The 13,957-nt window shown below is 37.0% G+C and overlaps 1 protein-coding gene across 4 annotated transcripts in view; it reads right to left on the bottom strand.

Moving 5' to 3' along the window:
• Positions 1 to 13,957, bottom strand: part of SBF2 (SET binding factor 2) — a 459,215-nt gene that overhangs the window by 254,446 nt on the left and 190,812 nt on the right. The window lies entirely within an intron of this gene.

Raw genomic sequence — 13,957 nt, forward strand, 5'->3', positions numbered from 1 at the left:
ATGTGCATATGCATTTTATGAAGACAGGCTAGATTTTCCACAGATGCCACTCATTCTGAGACCAGGGTTGGCACATGTAGGAACAGAGCACTAAGATGAAAACTTTTCACCATTAGAACAAATCATGAAATAAGCTGAAGATAAAGTGCTCAGTACCTACCATGGACAGAAAACAGAATTATTTTAAAATATCGTCATTAATCTAAGACTCTTCAATTCAGTACAATGAAAAAGACATCTTGTTCATCAAGACAGACCACATTCTGGGCTATAAAATACACTTTAATGTATTTAAAAGAATAGAAATCATATAATGCATGTCCCAGACCACAATAAAATTAAACTAAAAATCAATTACAGAAAGATAGCTGGAAAATCCCCAAATACTCAGAGATTAAACAACACACTTCTAAGTAATACATGGATCAAAGACAAAAATCTCAAAAGAAATTTTCAAATATTTTTAATTAAATGAAAATGAAAATACAGCTTAACATTTGTGGGATTCAGCAAAAGCACTGCTTAGAGGGAATTTTATAGCACTGAATTCATAGAGAAGAAGAAAAATCTAAAATCAGTCATCTAAGTTCTATCTTAGGAAACTAGAAAAAGAAAAGCAAATTAAATCCAAAGTAAACAGAAGGAAAGAAATAATAAAGTTAGAGCAGAAATCAGTGAAATCTATTACAGGAAATCAATAGAGAAAAGCAACAAAACCTAAAGCTAGTTCTGAAAAAAACATTAAAATCAACAAGTCTCTAGCCAGACAAAATAAAAACAAAAAAGAAGATACAAATTACTAATATCAGAAATGAAAGACAGGACATCACTATAGATCCTGTGGTCATTAAAAAGATAATAAAGGAATACTATGCATAACTCTGTGCCCACAAATTTGATAATCTAGATGAAATGAACCAATTTCTTGAAAGATATAATCTGATAAGACACACAAGAAGTAGACAATCTGAATAGGCCTATATCTATTAAAGAAAATGAATCAATAATTAATAATCTTCCAAAATAGAAAGTATCATGCCACAATGGGTTCATGGTGAATTCTACCAAACACTGAAGGATGAAACTAAAACATTCTCTACAATCTCTTCCAGAAGACTGAAGCCAAAGAAATACTTCCTGACTTATTCCATAAAGCCAGCATTACCCCAATGCCAAAACCAGAAAAAGAAATTACAATAAAACTATACATCAATATCTCTCATGAATGCAGATGCAAAAATCCTCAACAAAATATTTGCAAATTGAATGTAGCAATGTATGAAAAGAATTACAAACCATGACCAAATAAGATTCATTTTGGGTATGCAGGGCTGGTTCAACATTGAAGTCAATTAATCACATCAAGAAGCTAAACAAGAAAAAGTACATGATCATATCAATAGATACAGAAAAGGCATTTGAGAAAATCTAACACTGATTCATGATAAAAACTCTCAGCAAACTAAGCATAGAGGGGAAGTTCCTTGACATGACAGAGAACATTCACCAAAAACCTACAGATAACATCATACTTAACCATAAGAAACTAGAAGCTTTCTAGCTAAGATTAGGAACAGGGCAAGGATGTCACCTATTACCACACCTTTTCTAAATTGCACTGAAAGTCCTAGTTAATTCAATTAGCCAAAACAAGGAAATAAAAGGTTTACAGATTAGGAAGGAAGATGTGTAACTGTCTTTGTTCCCAAATGACATGACTGTCTATGTAGAAAACCTGAAAGTAATAAGCAATTCCAGCAAGTTTCCAGGATACAAGGTTAATATACAAAAGCCAACTGCTTTCCTATATACACCAACAATCAACTGTTACTTGAAATTAAAAACACAATACCATCTTCATACATTAGCACCCCCAAAAATGAAATACTTAGGTATAAACCTAATAAATTATGTACAAGATCTATATAAGAAAAATCACAAAACTCTGATGAGAAATCAAAGAACTAAGTAGAGAGAAAGAGAGAGCAATTCCAATGTTCATCAATAGGAAGACTCAATATTGTCAAGTTTCAATTCTTCCCAGTGTGATCTACAGATTCAATGCAATCCCAAACAAAATTCCAGCAAGTTATTTTATGGATGTTGATAAACTAATGTTAAAGTTTATATGGGGGCTTCCCTGGTGGCGCAGTGGTTAAGAATCCGCCTGCCAATGCAGAGGACACGGGTTCGAGCCCTGGTCTGGGAAGATCCCACGTGCCGCAGAGCAACTAGCCCCGTGAGTCACAATTACTGAGCCTGCGCGTCTGGAGCCTGTGCTCCGCAATGGGAGAGGCCACGAGAGTGAGAGGCCCGCGCACTGCGATGAGGAGTGGCCCCCACTTGCCGCAATTAGGGAAAGCCTTCGCAGAGAAACGAAGAGCCAACACAGCCAAAAATAAATAAATAAAAAAAAAAAAAAAAAAAAAAGTTTATATGGAGAGGCAAAAGACCCCGAACAGCCAACTCAATATTGAAGGAAAACAAAGTTGTAAGAGTGACACTATCTGACTTCAAGACTTATTATAAAGCTACAGTAATCAAGACAGTGTGGTACCGGTCAACGAAAAGACAAATAGATCAATTAAGCAGAATGGTGAGCCCTGAAACAGACCACACAAATATAATCAACTGAACTTTGACAACAGAGCAAAAGCAATACAATGGAGAAAAAACAGTCTTTTCAACAAATGGTGCTAGACCAACTAGATATTCATATACAAGAAAATGAATCTAGACACAGACCTTACACTCTTCACAAACATTAACTCAAAGTGGACCATACACCTAAATGTAGAACACAAAACTATAAAACTTCTAGAAGATGACAAAGGAGAAAACCTAGGTGATCTTTGTTTTCACAATGACTTTTTCAATACAACACCAAAATCATGAACCAGGAAAGGAATAACTGATAAGCTAGACTTCATTAAAATTTAAAACTTCTGCTCTGTGAAAGACACTGTCAAGAAAATGAGAAGACAAGCTAAGGACTGGGAGAAAATATTTGCAAAACACATATCTGATAATGTACTGTCATCTAAAACATACGAAGAGTTTTTAAAACTCAACAATAAGAAAGTGAACAACCCAATTAAAAAGGGGGCAAAAGATCTGAATAGATACCTCTCCAAAAAAGATATAAAGGTGGCAAATAAGCAAATGAAAAGATGTTCAATATCATATTTCATAAAGGAAGCAAATTAAAACAACAAGATACCATTACATATCTATTAGAATGGCCAAAATACATGACAATGACAAATGCTGGCAAGAATGTAGAGCAACAGGAATTCTTATTTATTGCTGGTAGGAATGCAAAATGGTACAGCCACTTTGGAACACAGTGCACCAGTTTCTTACAAAAGTAAACATACTCTTACCATACAATTCAGCTATTTACCCGAAGGAGTTGAAAACATATGTTCACACAAAAACCTGCACATGGATGTTTATAGCAGCTTTATTCATAATTGCCAAAACTTGGAAGTAACCAAGATGTCCTTCAGTAGGTGAAGGCACATCCAGGTGACAGAATACTTTATTGTGCTAAAAAGGAATGAGCTATCAAGCCGTGAAAACACATGGAGGAAACGTAAATGCGCATTACCAAGTGAAACACACCAGTCCGAAATGGCTACACGTGGTATAATTCCAACTACTTAACATTCTGGAAAATGCACAGCTATGGAGAGCAAAAAGATTAGTAGTTGCCTGGGGTTGGGGAGACATAAATAGGCAGAACTTAGAGGCTTTTTAGAGCAGTGAAACTATTCTGTATAATACCGTAACTGTGGATACATTTTATTATGCATTTTTCAAAACCTTTAGAATGTACACTAAGAGTGAAACCTAAGGTGAATTACAGACTTTGGTTGATAATGATGTGACCAATGTAAGTTCATTCATTGACTGTAACAAATGTACCACTGTGGTGGGGCATACTGATATTGTGGAAAGTTGTGCGTTTGGGGAACAGAGAATATATGTGAATTCTTCGTACTTCCTGCTCAATTTTGCTGTGAATCTAAAAGTATTCTAAAAAGTAAAGTCTATCTCTAAAAACATGAAGAAAAAAATATCTGGATAACAATATTGTTGAAGAGATGGAATAGAAATAGAAAGGAGCTCACCAATACAGCAGCTCTCTGTGCCAGATTGCCTTCTGTTACCCTGCTTAATAACTGTGTAATTTGGAGCACTTTATTTAACCTCTCAGTACCTTAGTTTCCTCATCTGTAAAAGGCAGAATATTAGAACCTATCTACTAGTACTCTTGGGACGCTCATACAAGGTAACACATGAAAAGTACTCAGAATAGCCTTTGCCATATAATTCCGTGGTAAGTGTTAGTTATTATGATTATTACCCCCATTGACCTAATCTTAGTTTCTATCATCACAGCTATAACACTTTCTTTCCCCTTCTTTACTAGTTTTTTCCTGCCTCTCCTTTCATTGCCTCATTGACTCCTTGACTCAGTCTAAAGAGACATCAAAAAAGTAATATTTGGATGACTTCCTACATTTAGAGAGACACATTATTCACGTTCATAGCTTCTCTACCAAATGAAAAATTCTACCAGACTCATTTCCTTGAGCAGACATCATAAGGAATACATAAAGAAATAGCATGAAAACCTTAAGGACACATTAATTAGTTAAGTGAAACTATTTTTCTCTACATTTGTGTTTTGAAATAGTAATTCATTGAACAAATATTTATTGAGCACTTCAGTATCACTTATTCTGTGAAGTCTTCTCTGAAGCTCCCCAGTTTCTCTAGCCTCCTCCAAACCAAAGAATCAAGCAGTTCCACTCATGTGTTCCAAACGATTTTATACATTCTTATTATAATAAATAATTATAATAACCTTTTCTTCCTATATATAGCACTAAACTTATATATTTTACTAACATGGTACAGAAAAGTTGACTTGTCAATTTGTTTACATGTATATTTCACCCTCAACAATTCATTTATCTAAGTTCCATGACTTTACATCTTTGGCTTTCCTGTGGCCACCATAAGCCTTTTTCATTCTAGAAAAGTAGCCCTCAAAGTGTGGTACACAGAATCACAGGAGTCCCGGTGGTCAAAACTATTATCATATTAGTACTAAGAACTGGTTGTTTCTTTCACTTTGTTGACATTTACATTAATGGTGGAAAAGTAATGGTGGGTAAAGTTGCTGGTAACTTAACAGTAATCAATGCAGCAGCACCAAACTATACTTGTAGTCACTGTATTCTTCAAAGCTACACGTTTGCAGTTTAAAAAAAAAAAAAGTTTCTGTTAATAATTTCCTTGATGAAGCAATAAACATTTTAATTTCATTGTAACTTGACCCTTGAGTATACAGTATTCTGTTTCAAAGAGTAAATACACATAAAGCACTTTTGCTGCATACAGAAGTATTACAGTTGTTTAGTGAAAAACTACTTGTGTAGATGTTTAAGTTGTGAGCTGAACTGTTCTCTTTTCTCCCCCAAGAACACCATTTTTTACTTGAAAGAATAACTGACAAAAATGTTTATATAGTCTTATGTATTTGGTAGACATTGTCTCAAATGAATGAAATGGGCCTGTCACTTCAAGATACAGATCTGAGACTGTTTGTTACCAATGATAAAATGAACTTTCAAGCACCATCATGAGCCTGACAGCTTTGCGTTCCTGATTAATATGACAGCATTATTAACTAATGTAATATTTTAAATACTATATGTGTCAACATTTGGAATATCTGCATAACTCATTGATCCCTATTTGCCAAGTGACTAATGCATGATGTTATAAAATCATGCATGGATAAAAGATCTTTCAAAGTGCAAAGCCAACCAATATATTTTATCGTAGCAGAGTAAAAAAAAGTTCATTGATGCATTTATATATCTTACATTGCAACTAGCCTTTAAGATATTATTATTTGTTGAGTGTTGGTGTAGTATTCAAACAAGAGTTTCCATAAGTATCTGAAAAGGCTATAAAAATACTCCTCTTTCCAACTACATATTCGTGAGACCTGATTTTCTTCATATACTTCAACCAAAACAATGTACTGTAAAAGCACGAATGCAGAAGCAGGTATGAGAATCCAGCTGTCTTTTATTAAGCCAATATCAATGATATTTACAAAAATATAAAACAATACCATTCTTTTCCCTATCTTTTTTGTTATGGAAAGTACAATTATTTTTTCAAAAAATATGCTATTTAATATGCAATGGTTTCCTGTCCTTTTTTTTTCCCTGTCCTTTTTAAAATAAATAAACAGCTTAAATTTTTCTAGTTGTCAGTTCTAACACTAAAATTGATAAAACTACATAAACAAAACTCTTTGCAGATTCTCAGTCATCTGTGAGAGTATAAAGTGTGAGACCCCCAAAGTATGAGACTTGCTATTCTAGTAAGAATGAGTGTTAATGTGTAACTAGCCTTGGCTTAAGCTACTTAGGTAGCAGAAAGGTATAATCTTTGGCAGAACCAGGGAGTTTTAACAGGTTAAACTTCTGGGTTTAACAAAACCCAGAAGTGTCTTTCAAAATACTCGTGTCTGAGCTTGGGTATGAAATAATATAATGATACAGAGCCTGTGTCATCAGGTCTACTCATTCGACAAACAAGTCTTCAGATATAAAGTGAATCAGTTCTGTGAATTAATAGCAAATAATCGCATTCTCTTAGAGGTCTGTCATTCATTATCACAGCTGCTCATCAGGCTTGGCAAACGGTACTAAAAGCTATATACCATAGAATAACAACTATATATTTTCACATAATTTAAATGAAACTATAGGTTTTCAGTAAGGATTAAACTAAATCTCTTTATGTTAGTTCCAACTCAACCAACTTTACTGATTTCTCAAATCAAAGGTACCCATCACAGAGAAGTGTTCACAAATAACAAGTTAACTTTTGTAAGCAAATAGATATATTACTTAAATAAGCAATCAGATATTTTGCTGCTAAAACTAGAAAAATCAACTCATGCTTACTTTTCTCAAATGCTTTACACATACAGTGAATATAATAAAAATATTACAGAATAATAAAAGATGTCCATAGCATTACTGTGACTAATTTTAATGATCTCTCAAAGGTGAAATGTTGTAGAAGGTTCTTGGGATAACAGTCACTCAATATTTTCCAAGACCTTCATATACACATCTATAAATTTACAGCTCACTAAACTACATTTTACTGTTCAACCTCTAACTAAAAAAATTAAAGGTGTCCCTTTAAAAAAAAAGAAGCCTGTAAGAAAATTCCTTCTCATAGAAAAAAATAAACACATAACATCCAGAAGGAGAATATGAGAGTTTAGGTAGGAAGACCTCCTTAGTTATTTAAATGGCCTCATTTCCCCAAGTTAACATTATAACAGGAATTCTGATTTTAAAAGTATTAACAGTAAAACTTCTGGGAAATTCCAAGGATCCTCTTTTTGGATTCAATAAGTACTTCTTCAAAACTAAGCTTAATGTGACCACAACTAAGATAGTAATGGTAATTCATGCTAGGCCTGGTCAGATATTTTTTACTTAAATTTTTCACAAAGAAGCTGCCAAGATAGCTGGTTACACTGGTTACACATAACACCCTTTATTTCATACATAAGAACACAGCTACGTAATTATTTCATACTATGCAGTAATATTATTAGAATCATACTTCATAAGAAATTTTGATGTTGCATTCTCAAATGAAATATATTAATACACAATAAATAAACAATAGCTCACATAACTGAGTTTACAGAAATGTTTTTTCAATGGATGAAAAGAAAGGCCTTAACCTCCAGTTAAATGTCTACTTTTCAAATTCATTGTATCATAAGATTAAGTAATAATCGAATTTGGTGTATCAGGAGATGATCCCACTATTAATGAGAAGTACTCCTCATACGATTTGGATTTGAAATATAATAATGCTAACTGGTTTAATCATTTCAAACCTTAACTAAAAGCGTGCTGAGAAAGTAATAAACAATGAGAGGGGAATTCCATGGCGGTCCAGTGGTTAGGACTCCGTGCTCTCACTGCTGAGGGCCTGGGTTAGATCCCTGGTCAGGGAACTAAGATTCCCCTCACAGTGTGGCCAAAAAAAAAACCCAAAAAACAATGAGGGAGTGGACACTGCATTTCTTGAACCTGAGCTCGAGTCACATTTCTGACAGGAATGTGAGAGAATGTTTAGACAGCTGGAAACAGAGTAGTCACTAAAAGATAGTAAGCAGAATGATAAGCATTAAACAAACAGGATAAAAATCAGGATTTTGCTCTCCCCAGTGTCTTTACTGGCAAACGGGGAAAAAATGCTATCACAGGTGCAAAACCTAAACTGTTTAGAATTGACTACCATAACTGACTGGCCTACATTTTGCCCTCCTTTTCCAAGTCACTGAGGAAACAGTATTTGGAGTGATACTATCAATGGACATACCATATATGTCTGTTTCAAAAATATGCAACAATGTATGTTTTTGACTATTCCCTTCCACTTGACTCTCATCATTTCCCACAGATCATGCTCATAAAAATTTTACAACATATCTGGGAACAGTCAATATGGGGATTCCTTTTCAGGATGTTATCTGTCTTTATTCAGTTCCAGTTTTCTTCAAGACCTTGGCATAACCTGGAAACAAATGATACCTCAAGGGTGCAAGGTTAGAAATGACAGACGTTTTTAGGCTCCACATTTAATGCATTACAAATACCAACTTTGTTTACTTGTTTCTTTAATTGCCCAAATGTATGAAGTAGATCATATGCAAACAGGCCATCCATCTGCAAATAAAAGATAAGTGCCAATAATCCCTCATATTTGTGAAACACTTTATATATAATTGTATCCCACAAGGTTTATTTTACAAATGATGAAACCAAGGCTATGAGACGTTAAGGTGATACAGCTAGTGTGTGATAAAAGCAGGACTAGAATTCAAGCCTCTGTATCTCTACAAACTGTGTCTTCTCACTGCTGAATTATCTTTGTATATCACCTTGTGGATATTATTTTATATTAATATGAATTTACTGTAGAAAAATCAGAAAAGAAAAAATGAAAATGAACTAAGTTCTTTAACATACAAACTTCCCTTGCAACCATTTATCTCTGGATGTACTTTTTTTTTTTTTTTAATTATTTATTTAATTTATTTATTTTTGGCCGTGTTGGGTCTTCGTTGCTGCGCACGGGCTTTCTTTACCTGCGGTGAGCAGGGGCTGCTCTCCGTTGCAGTGTGTGGGCTTCTCATTACGGTGGCTTCCCTTGTTGCAGAGCACAGGCTCTAGGCGCACGGGCTTCAGTAGTTGTGGCACGCGGGCTCAGTAGTTGTGGCGCACGGGCTTAGCTGCTCCACGGCATGTGGGATCCTCCCGGACCAGGGATCGAACCCATGTCCTCTGCATTGGCAGGCGGACTCCCAACCACTGCACCACCAGGGAAGCCCCTGGATGTACTTTTTATATAAAATGGGATATATTATACATATAGTTATAAGTCCTGCTTTTCTCCACCTTCTGTAACATGTGCGTTTTCCCATGTACCTACATATTTTTAAGAAAATTATTTTTAATGACTGAATATTACACCAGCATATAGGTAAGCACCACAACATAACTAATTCCCTATTGTGGGTTGTTTATGTTGTTCACAGTTTTTTTTCTTAATAATTCTGGGACAAGCATGGTGTTATATAAATCTTCCCAGGCATGTCTCATTATGTTTTGGGGGAAGAACTGGTTTTGTAGAGCACAACCAAAATGAGCACAAAAAATGTTTAATCGCCCTTGAATTCCTTTTTAAAGGTTAGGCAACCCCAAAATTATTTTGTTTTGCTGACAGAATTCTAAAAAGGACAAAAAAGAAGTGATAACAAAGAACTGTTATTACGAACTATATTCTGACCAAAGAACTGACTTGTGAAATAACGTAAGAGAAGCCTGAAGAAACTGAACTCCATTGTCAAGCCAGGCCACGGCAATGTCAGGTGTGTGCTCTTTACTTTAGACAGATATTTTTCAAAAGTTCAGAGAAAACACAGTGGTTCTAAGACTTTGGAAGAGAAGCCAATCTAAGAGTTGGGAAACTTTCAAATATTTTGTTATCCACAGAATAATGGGTATCACACACATGTGCCTAATTTCAGTGGGCAGCTTTTGATGAAGTATAATTTTAAAGGACTATCCAAAACAATCTGCTTTAAATGAAACAATTTAAATGGGTCACCTATAATGCTTTTAGTAGATATTTTATTCAGATATTTTATTACTACTACACAACATTACACTGTCCTCATCAGTATAATAAAACTTTATGTATAAGATAATATGATTTGTCTGCCTAGAGAATCCAAGCAAACTGACTAAATATTGTTTGAGTAAATAAGAGTTTAGTCATGTAGCCAGATATGAGAACATATAAAAATCAACAGCTCTCCTTGAGATCAGCAACAAGTAATTTCTAAAAAGATCTTATTCATAACTTTAATATGTCCTCAAAGTTACAGGATGAGCTAACCTAATCTCTCAAGTTTTGAACATTTTGGCATATCAGTCTCATGAAGAGCCCTACACATAAGCCTCTAAATATAAAAATTTCAAGAAGCAAACTCCAAAGAGAAAAATGAACGTTTAGAATAGCTTCTAACATCCAAGTTCTGAAAAAATACAACTGTACATGATTTACAAATTTAAAACAATTCCAAGAGCAAAAGAAAAGTTATTAATGTCTTCTAGTTAAGCATGGCAGATGAAACAATGAGTTTACCTCCAAGAGCTCCTGAAATCCCTCTAAAATTGCAGTTAAAAAGAATACAAACAGCAAAGTAAAATGAAAGAAGATAACAGGTTTAAAATGACAATAAGAGGGACTTCCCTGGTGGTGAAGTGGTTAAGAATCCTCCTGCTGGGGGTGGGGGGGGGGGGGGGGGGAGTCAAGATGGTGTACTACCAGGACATGCGGAATTCGAGTCTTCTCACAACTAGGGCACCTACCAAGCACCAGTGGGGGACCACAGACACCTAAAGGGATGGGAGGAACCCCCAGAAACAGGGTAGGATGTGGGGCACGGGGGGTGTGAAGTGGGGGGAGAAGTGGAGGGACTGGCGCCCCTGAGGGGCTTCTGGGGGAGGGGAAGGGCTCCCACACCCGAATGGGTAAATTGGGGAACCACTGGGACAGCAGAGGATCAAAAGGGAGTGTGGCCAGGCTTCCCCTGCCCACTTGGACCCCCAGGAACCTGCTGAGATCCCGGGCCAGATCCTCTGCCCACCTAGGCCATCTCCAGCCACTCAGGTCCTGAGGGAGTGGGAGGGAGGGATGAGGGGGGCAAAAGTAAACGCCGGACCTCTGGGATCCACACCCCTGAGGGGTGGCTGGGAGAGGGGAGGAGTTCCTACACCCAGCAGGACCCACCCATGGTTAGGGGTCCAGTGGTGACTGGGTAGACCCTGGGGGAGACAAAGGGGGAGGGGGGGCAGAGGAATGGAAGGGAACGGGGCCAATGCTTTCCCTGTCCACTTAGGCACCAGGGAGCTAGTTGTGCTCCAGGTCTAATCCTCTGCCCTCAGAGCCTCCCTCCTGCCACGCAGAGCCAAAGCCCTGCCCCTACACCCCGATCCAGGGCCCTACCTCTACATTTGGAGACGCTTTCCAATGCCCTGGGCCTAAATCCCACCCACACACCCTCACTCAGGGCCCCACCTTCAAACTCTGGAACTCCACACACCAGAGGCCCTCCTTTCCACGTGCTGCCTCTCCCCTTCTGCACAGGTATTAAGCAGAGACCCCACCCCATACTTGAAAGTTGCCTCGCCTAAGCCCCGCCCCATGCTCAAACACCACCCCACCCCCACACGCCCCCTGCCTAGGTCCCGCCCCACCCTAAACCCCGCCCCTGCCTAAGTTCCACCCCCCACCTAAAGTACACCCCCACAGCCAAAGCTTTTTTTTTTTTTTCCTTTTCCTTTTTCCTCTTTTAGATTGGGGTTCTGTTTTACCTTGTTGATTTATTGCTATTGATGCTTTTATATTTTTATTTTTCCTAATAAATCTTTTATTTTTCTAATTTTATTTTATTCTTTACAATTTGTTAGTGATCTCTCCTTTTGGCTTGTTGCTCCACCCACCTTTTTTATTCTTTTTTCTGATGTGGTTTAATTTTATCTTGCTGTAGTTGTTTCAATTATAGTTTTATTTTTCCTAATATATTTTTTATCTTTCTAATTTTATTTTGTTTTTATTCTTTGATATTGTACTGTTCCTTTCTTCTTTCTTTCTTCCTTTATTTTCTCATACAGCACCACAAGCTTGCAGGATCTTGGTTCCCAGGTCAGAGGTCGGGCCCGAGCTCCTATGGTGGGAGCTACAAGTCCAAACTGCTGGACTAACAGAGAACCTCAGACCCCAGGGAATATCAACTGGACTGAGACCTCCCGGAGGTCCTCCTCTCAGCACCAAGACCCAGCTCTATCTAACTGCCTGCAAACTTCAGTGCTGGATATCTCAGGCCAAACAACCACTAAGACAAGATTACAGCACCACCCAACCAATTAAAAAAAAAAAAAAAAAAAAAGAAAAGACAAAAAAATGTTACAGATGAAGGAGCAAGGTAAAAACCTACAAAACCAAATAAATGAAGACGAAATAGGCAACCTACCTGAAAAAGAATTCAGAGTAATGATAGCAAAGATGATCCAAAATCTTGGAAACAGAATGGAGAAAATACAAGAAACATTTAACAAGGATCTAGAAGAACTAAAGAGCAAACAAATAGTGATGAACAACACAATTACTGAAATTAAAAAATACTCTAGGAGGAATCGATAAAAGAATAACTGAGGCAGAAGAATGGATAAGTGAACTGGAATATAAAATGGTGGAAATAACTGCCAAGGAGCAGAATAAAGAAAAAAGACTGAAAAGAATTGAGGACAGTCTCAGAGACCTGTGCACAACATTAAATACACCAACATTCAAATTATAGGGGTCCCAGAAGAAGAAGAGAAAATGAAAGGGTCTCAGAAAATATTTGAAGAGATTATAGTTGAAAACTTCCCTAACATGGGAAAGGAAATAGTAAATCAAGTCCAGGAAGCACAGAGAGTACCGCAGAGGATAAATCCAGAGAAACACAATGAAGCACATATTAATCAAACTACCAAAAATTAAATACAAAGAAAAAATTATTAGAAGCAACAAATAACACACAAGGGAATCTCCATAAGGTTAACAGCTGATTTTTCAGCAGAAACTTAGCAAGCCAGAAGGGAGTGCCAGGACATATTAAAAGTGATGAAAGGGAAAAACCTACAACAAGGATTATTCTACCCAGCAAGGATCACATTCAGATTCGATGGAGAAATTAAAACCTTCACAGAGGGACTTCCCTGGTGGCGCAGTGGTTAAGAATCCACCTGCCAATGCAGGGGACAAGGGTTCGAGCCCTGGTCCAGGAAGATCCCACGTGCCACGGGGCAACTAAGCCCATGCGCCACAACTACTGAGCCTGCGTGCCACAAGTACCGAAGCCCACACACCTAGAGCCCATGCTCCGCAGTAAGAGAAGCCACTGCAATGAGAAGCCCTCGCACCGCAATGAAGAGTAGCCCCTGTTCACCCCAACTACAGAAAGCCCGCGTGCAGCAATGAAGACCCAATGCAGCCAAAAATAAAATAAATAAATAAATACATATATTTAAAAAAAAACCTTCACAGACAAGCAAAAGCTAAGAGAATTCAGCACCACCAAACCTGCTTTACAACAAATGCTAAAGGAACTCTCTAGGCAGGAAACACAACAGAAGGAAAAGACCTACAAAAATAAACCCAAAACAATTAAGAAAATGGTAGTAGGAACATACATATCGATAATTACCTTAAATGTAAGTGGATTAAACGCTACAACCAAAAGACACAGACTGGCTGAATGGATACAAAAACAAGGCCT

This window comes from Phocoena phocoena, chromosome 8, assembly GCF_963924675.1.
Source record: "Phocoena phocoena chromosome 8, mPhoPho1.1, whole genome shotgun sequence".
NCBI classification, from domain to species: Eukaryota; Metazoa; Chordata; class Mammalia; order Artiodactyla; family Phocoenidae; genus Phocoena; species Phocoena phocoena.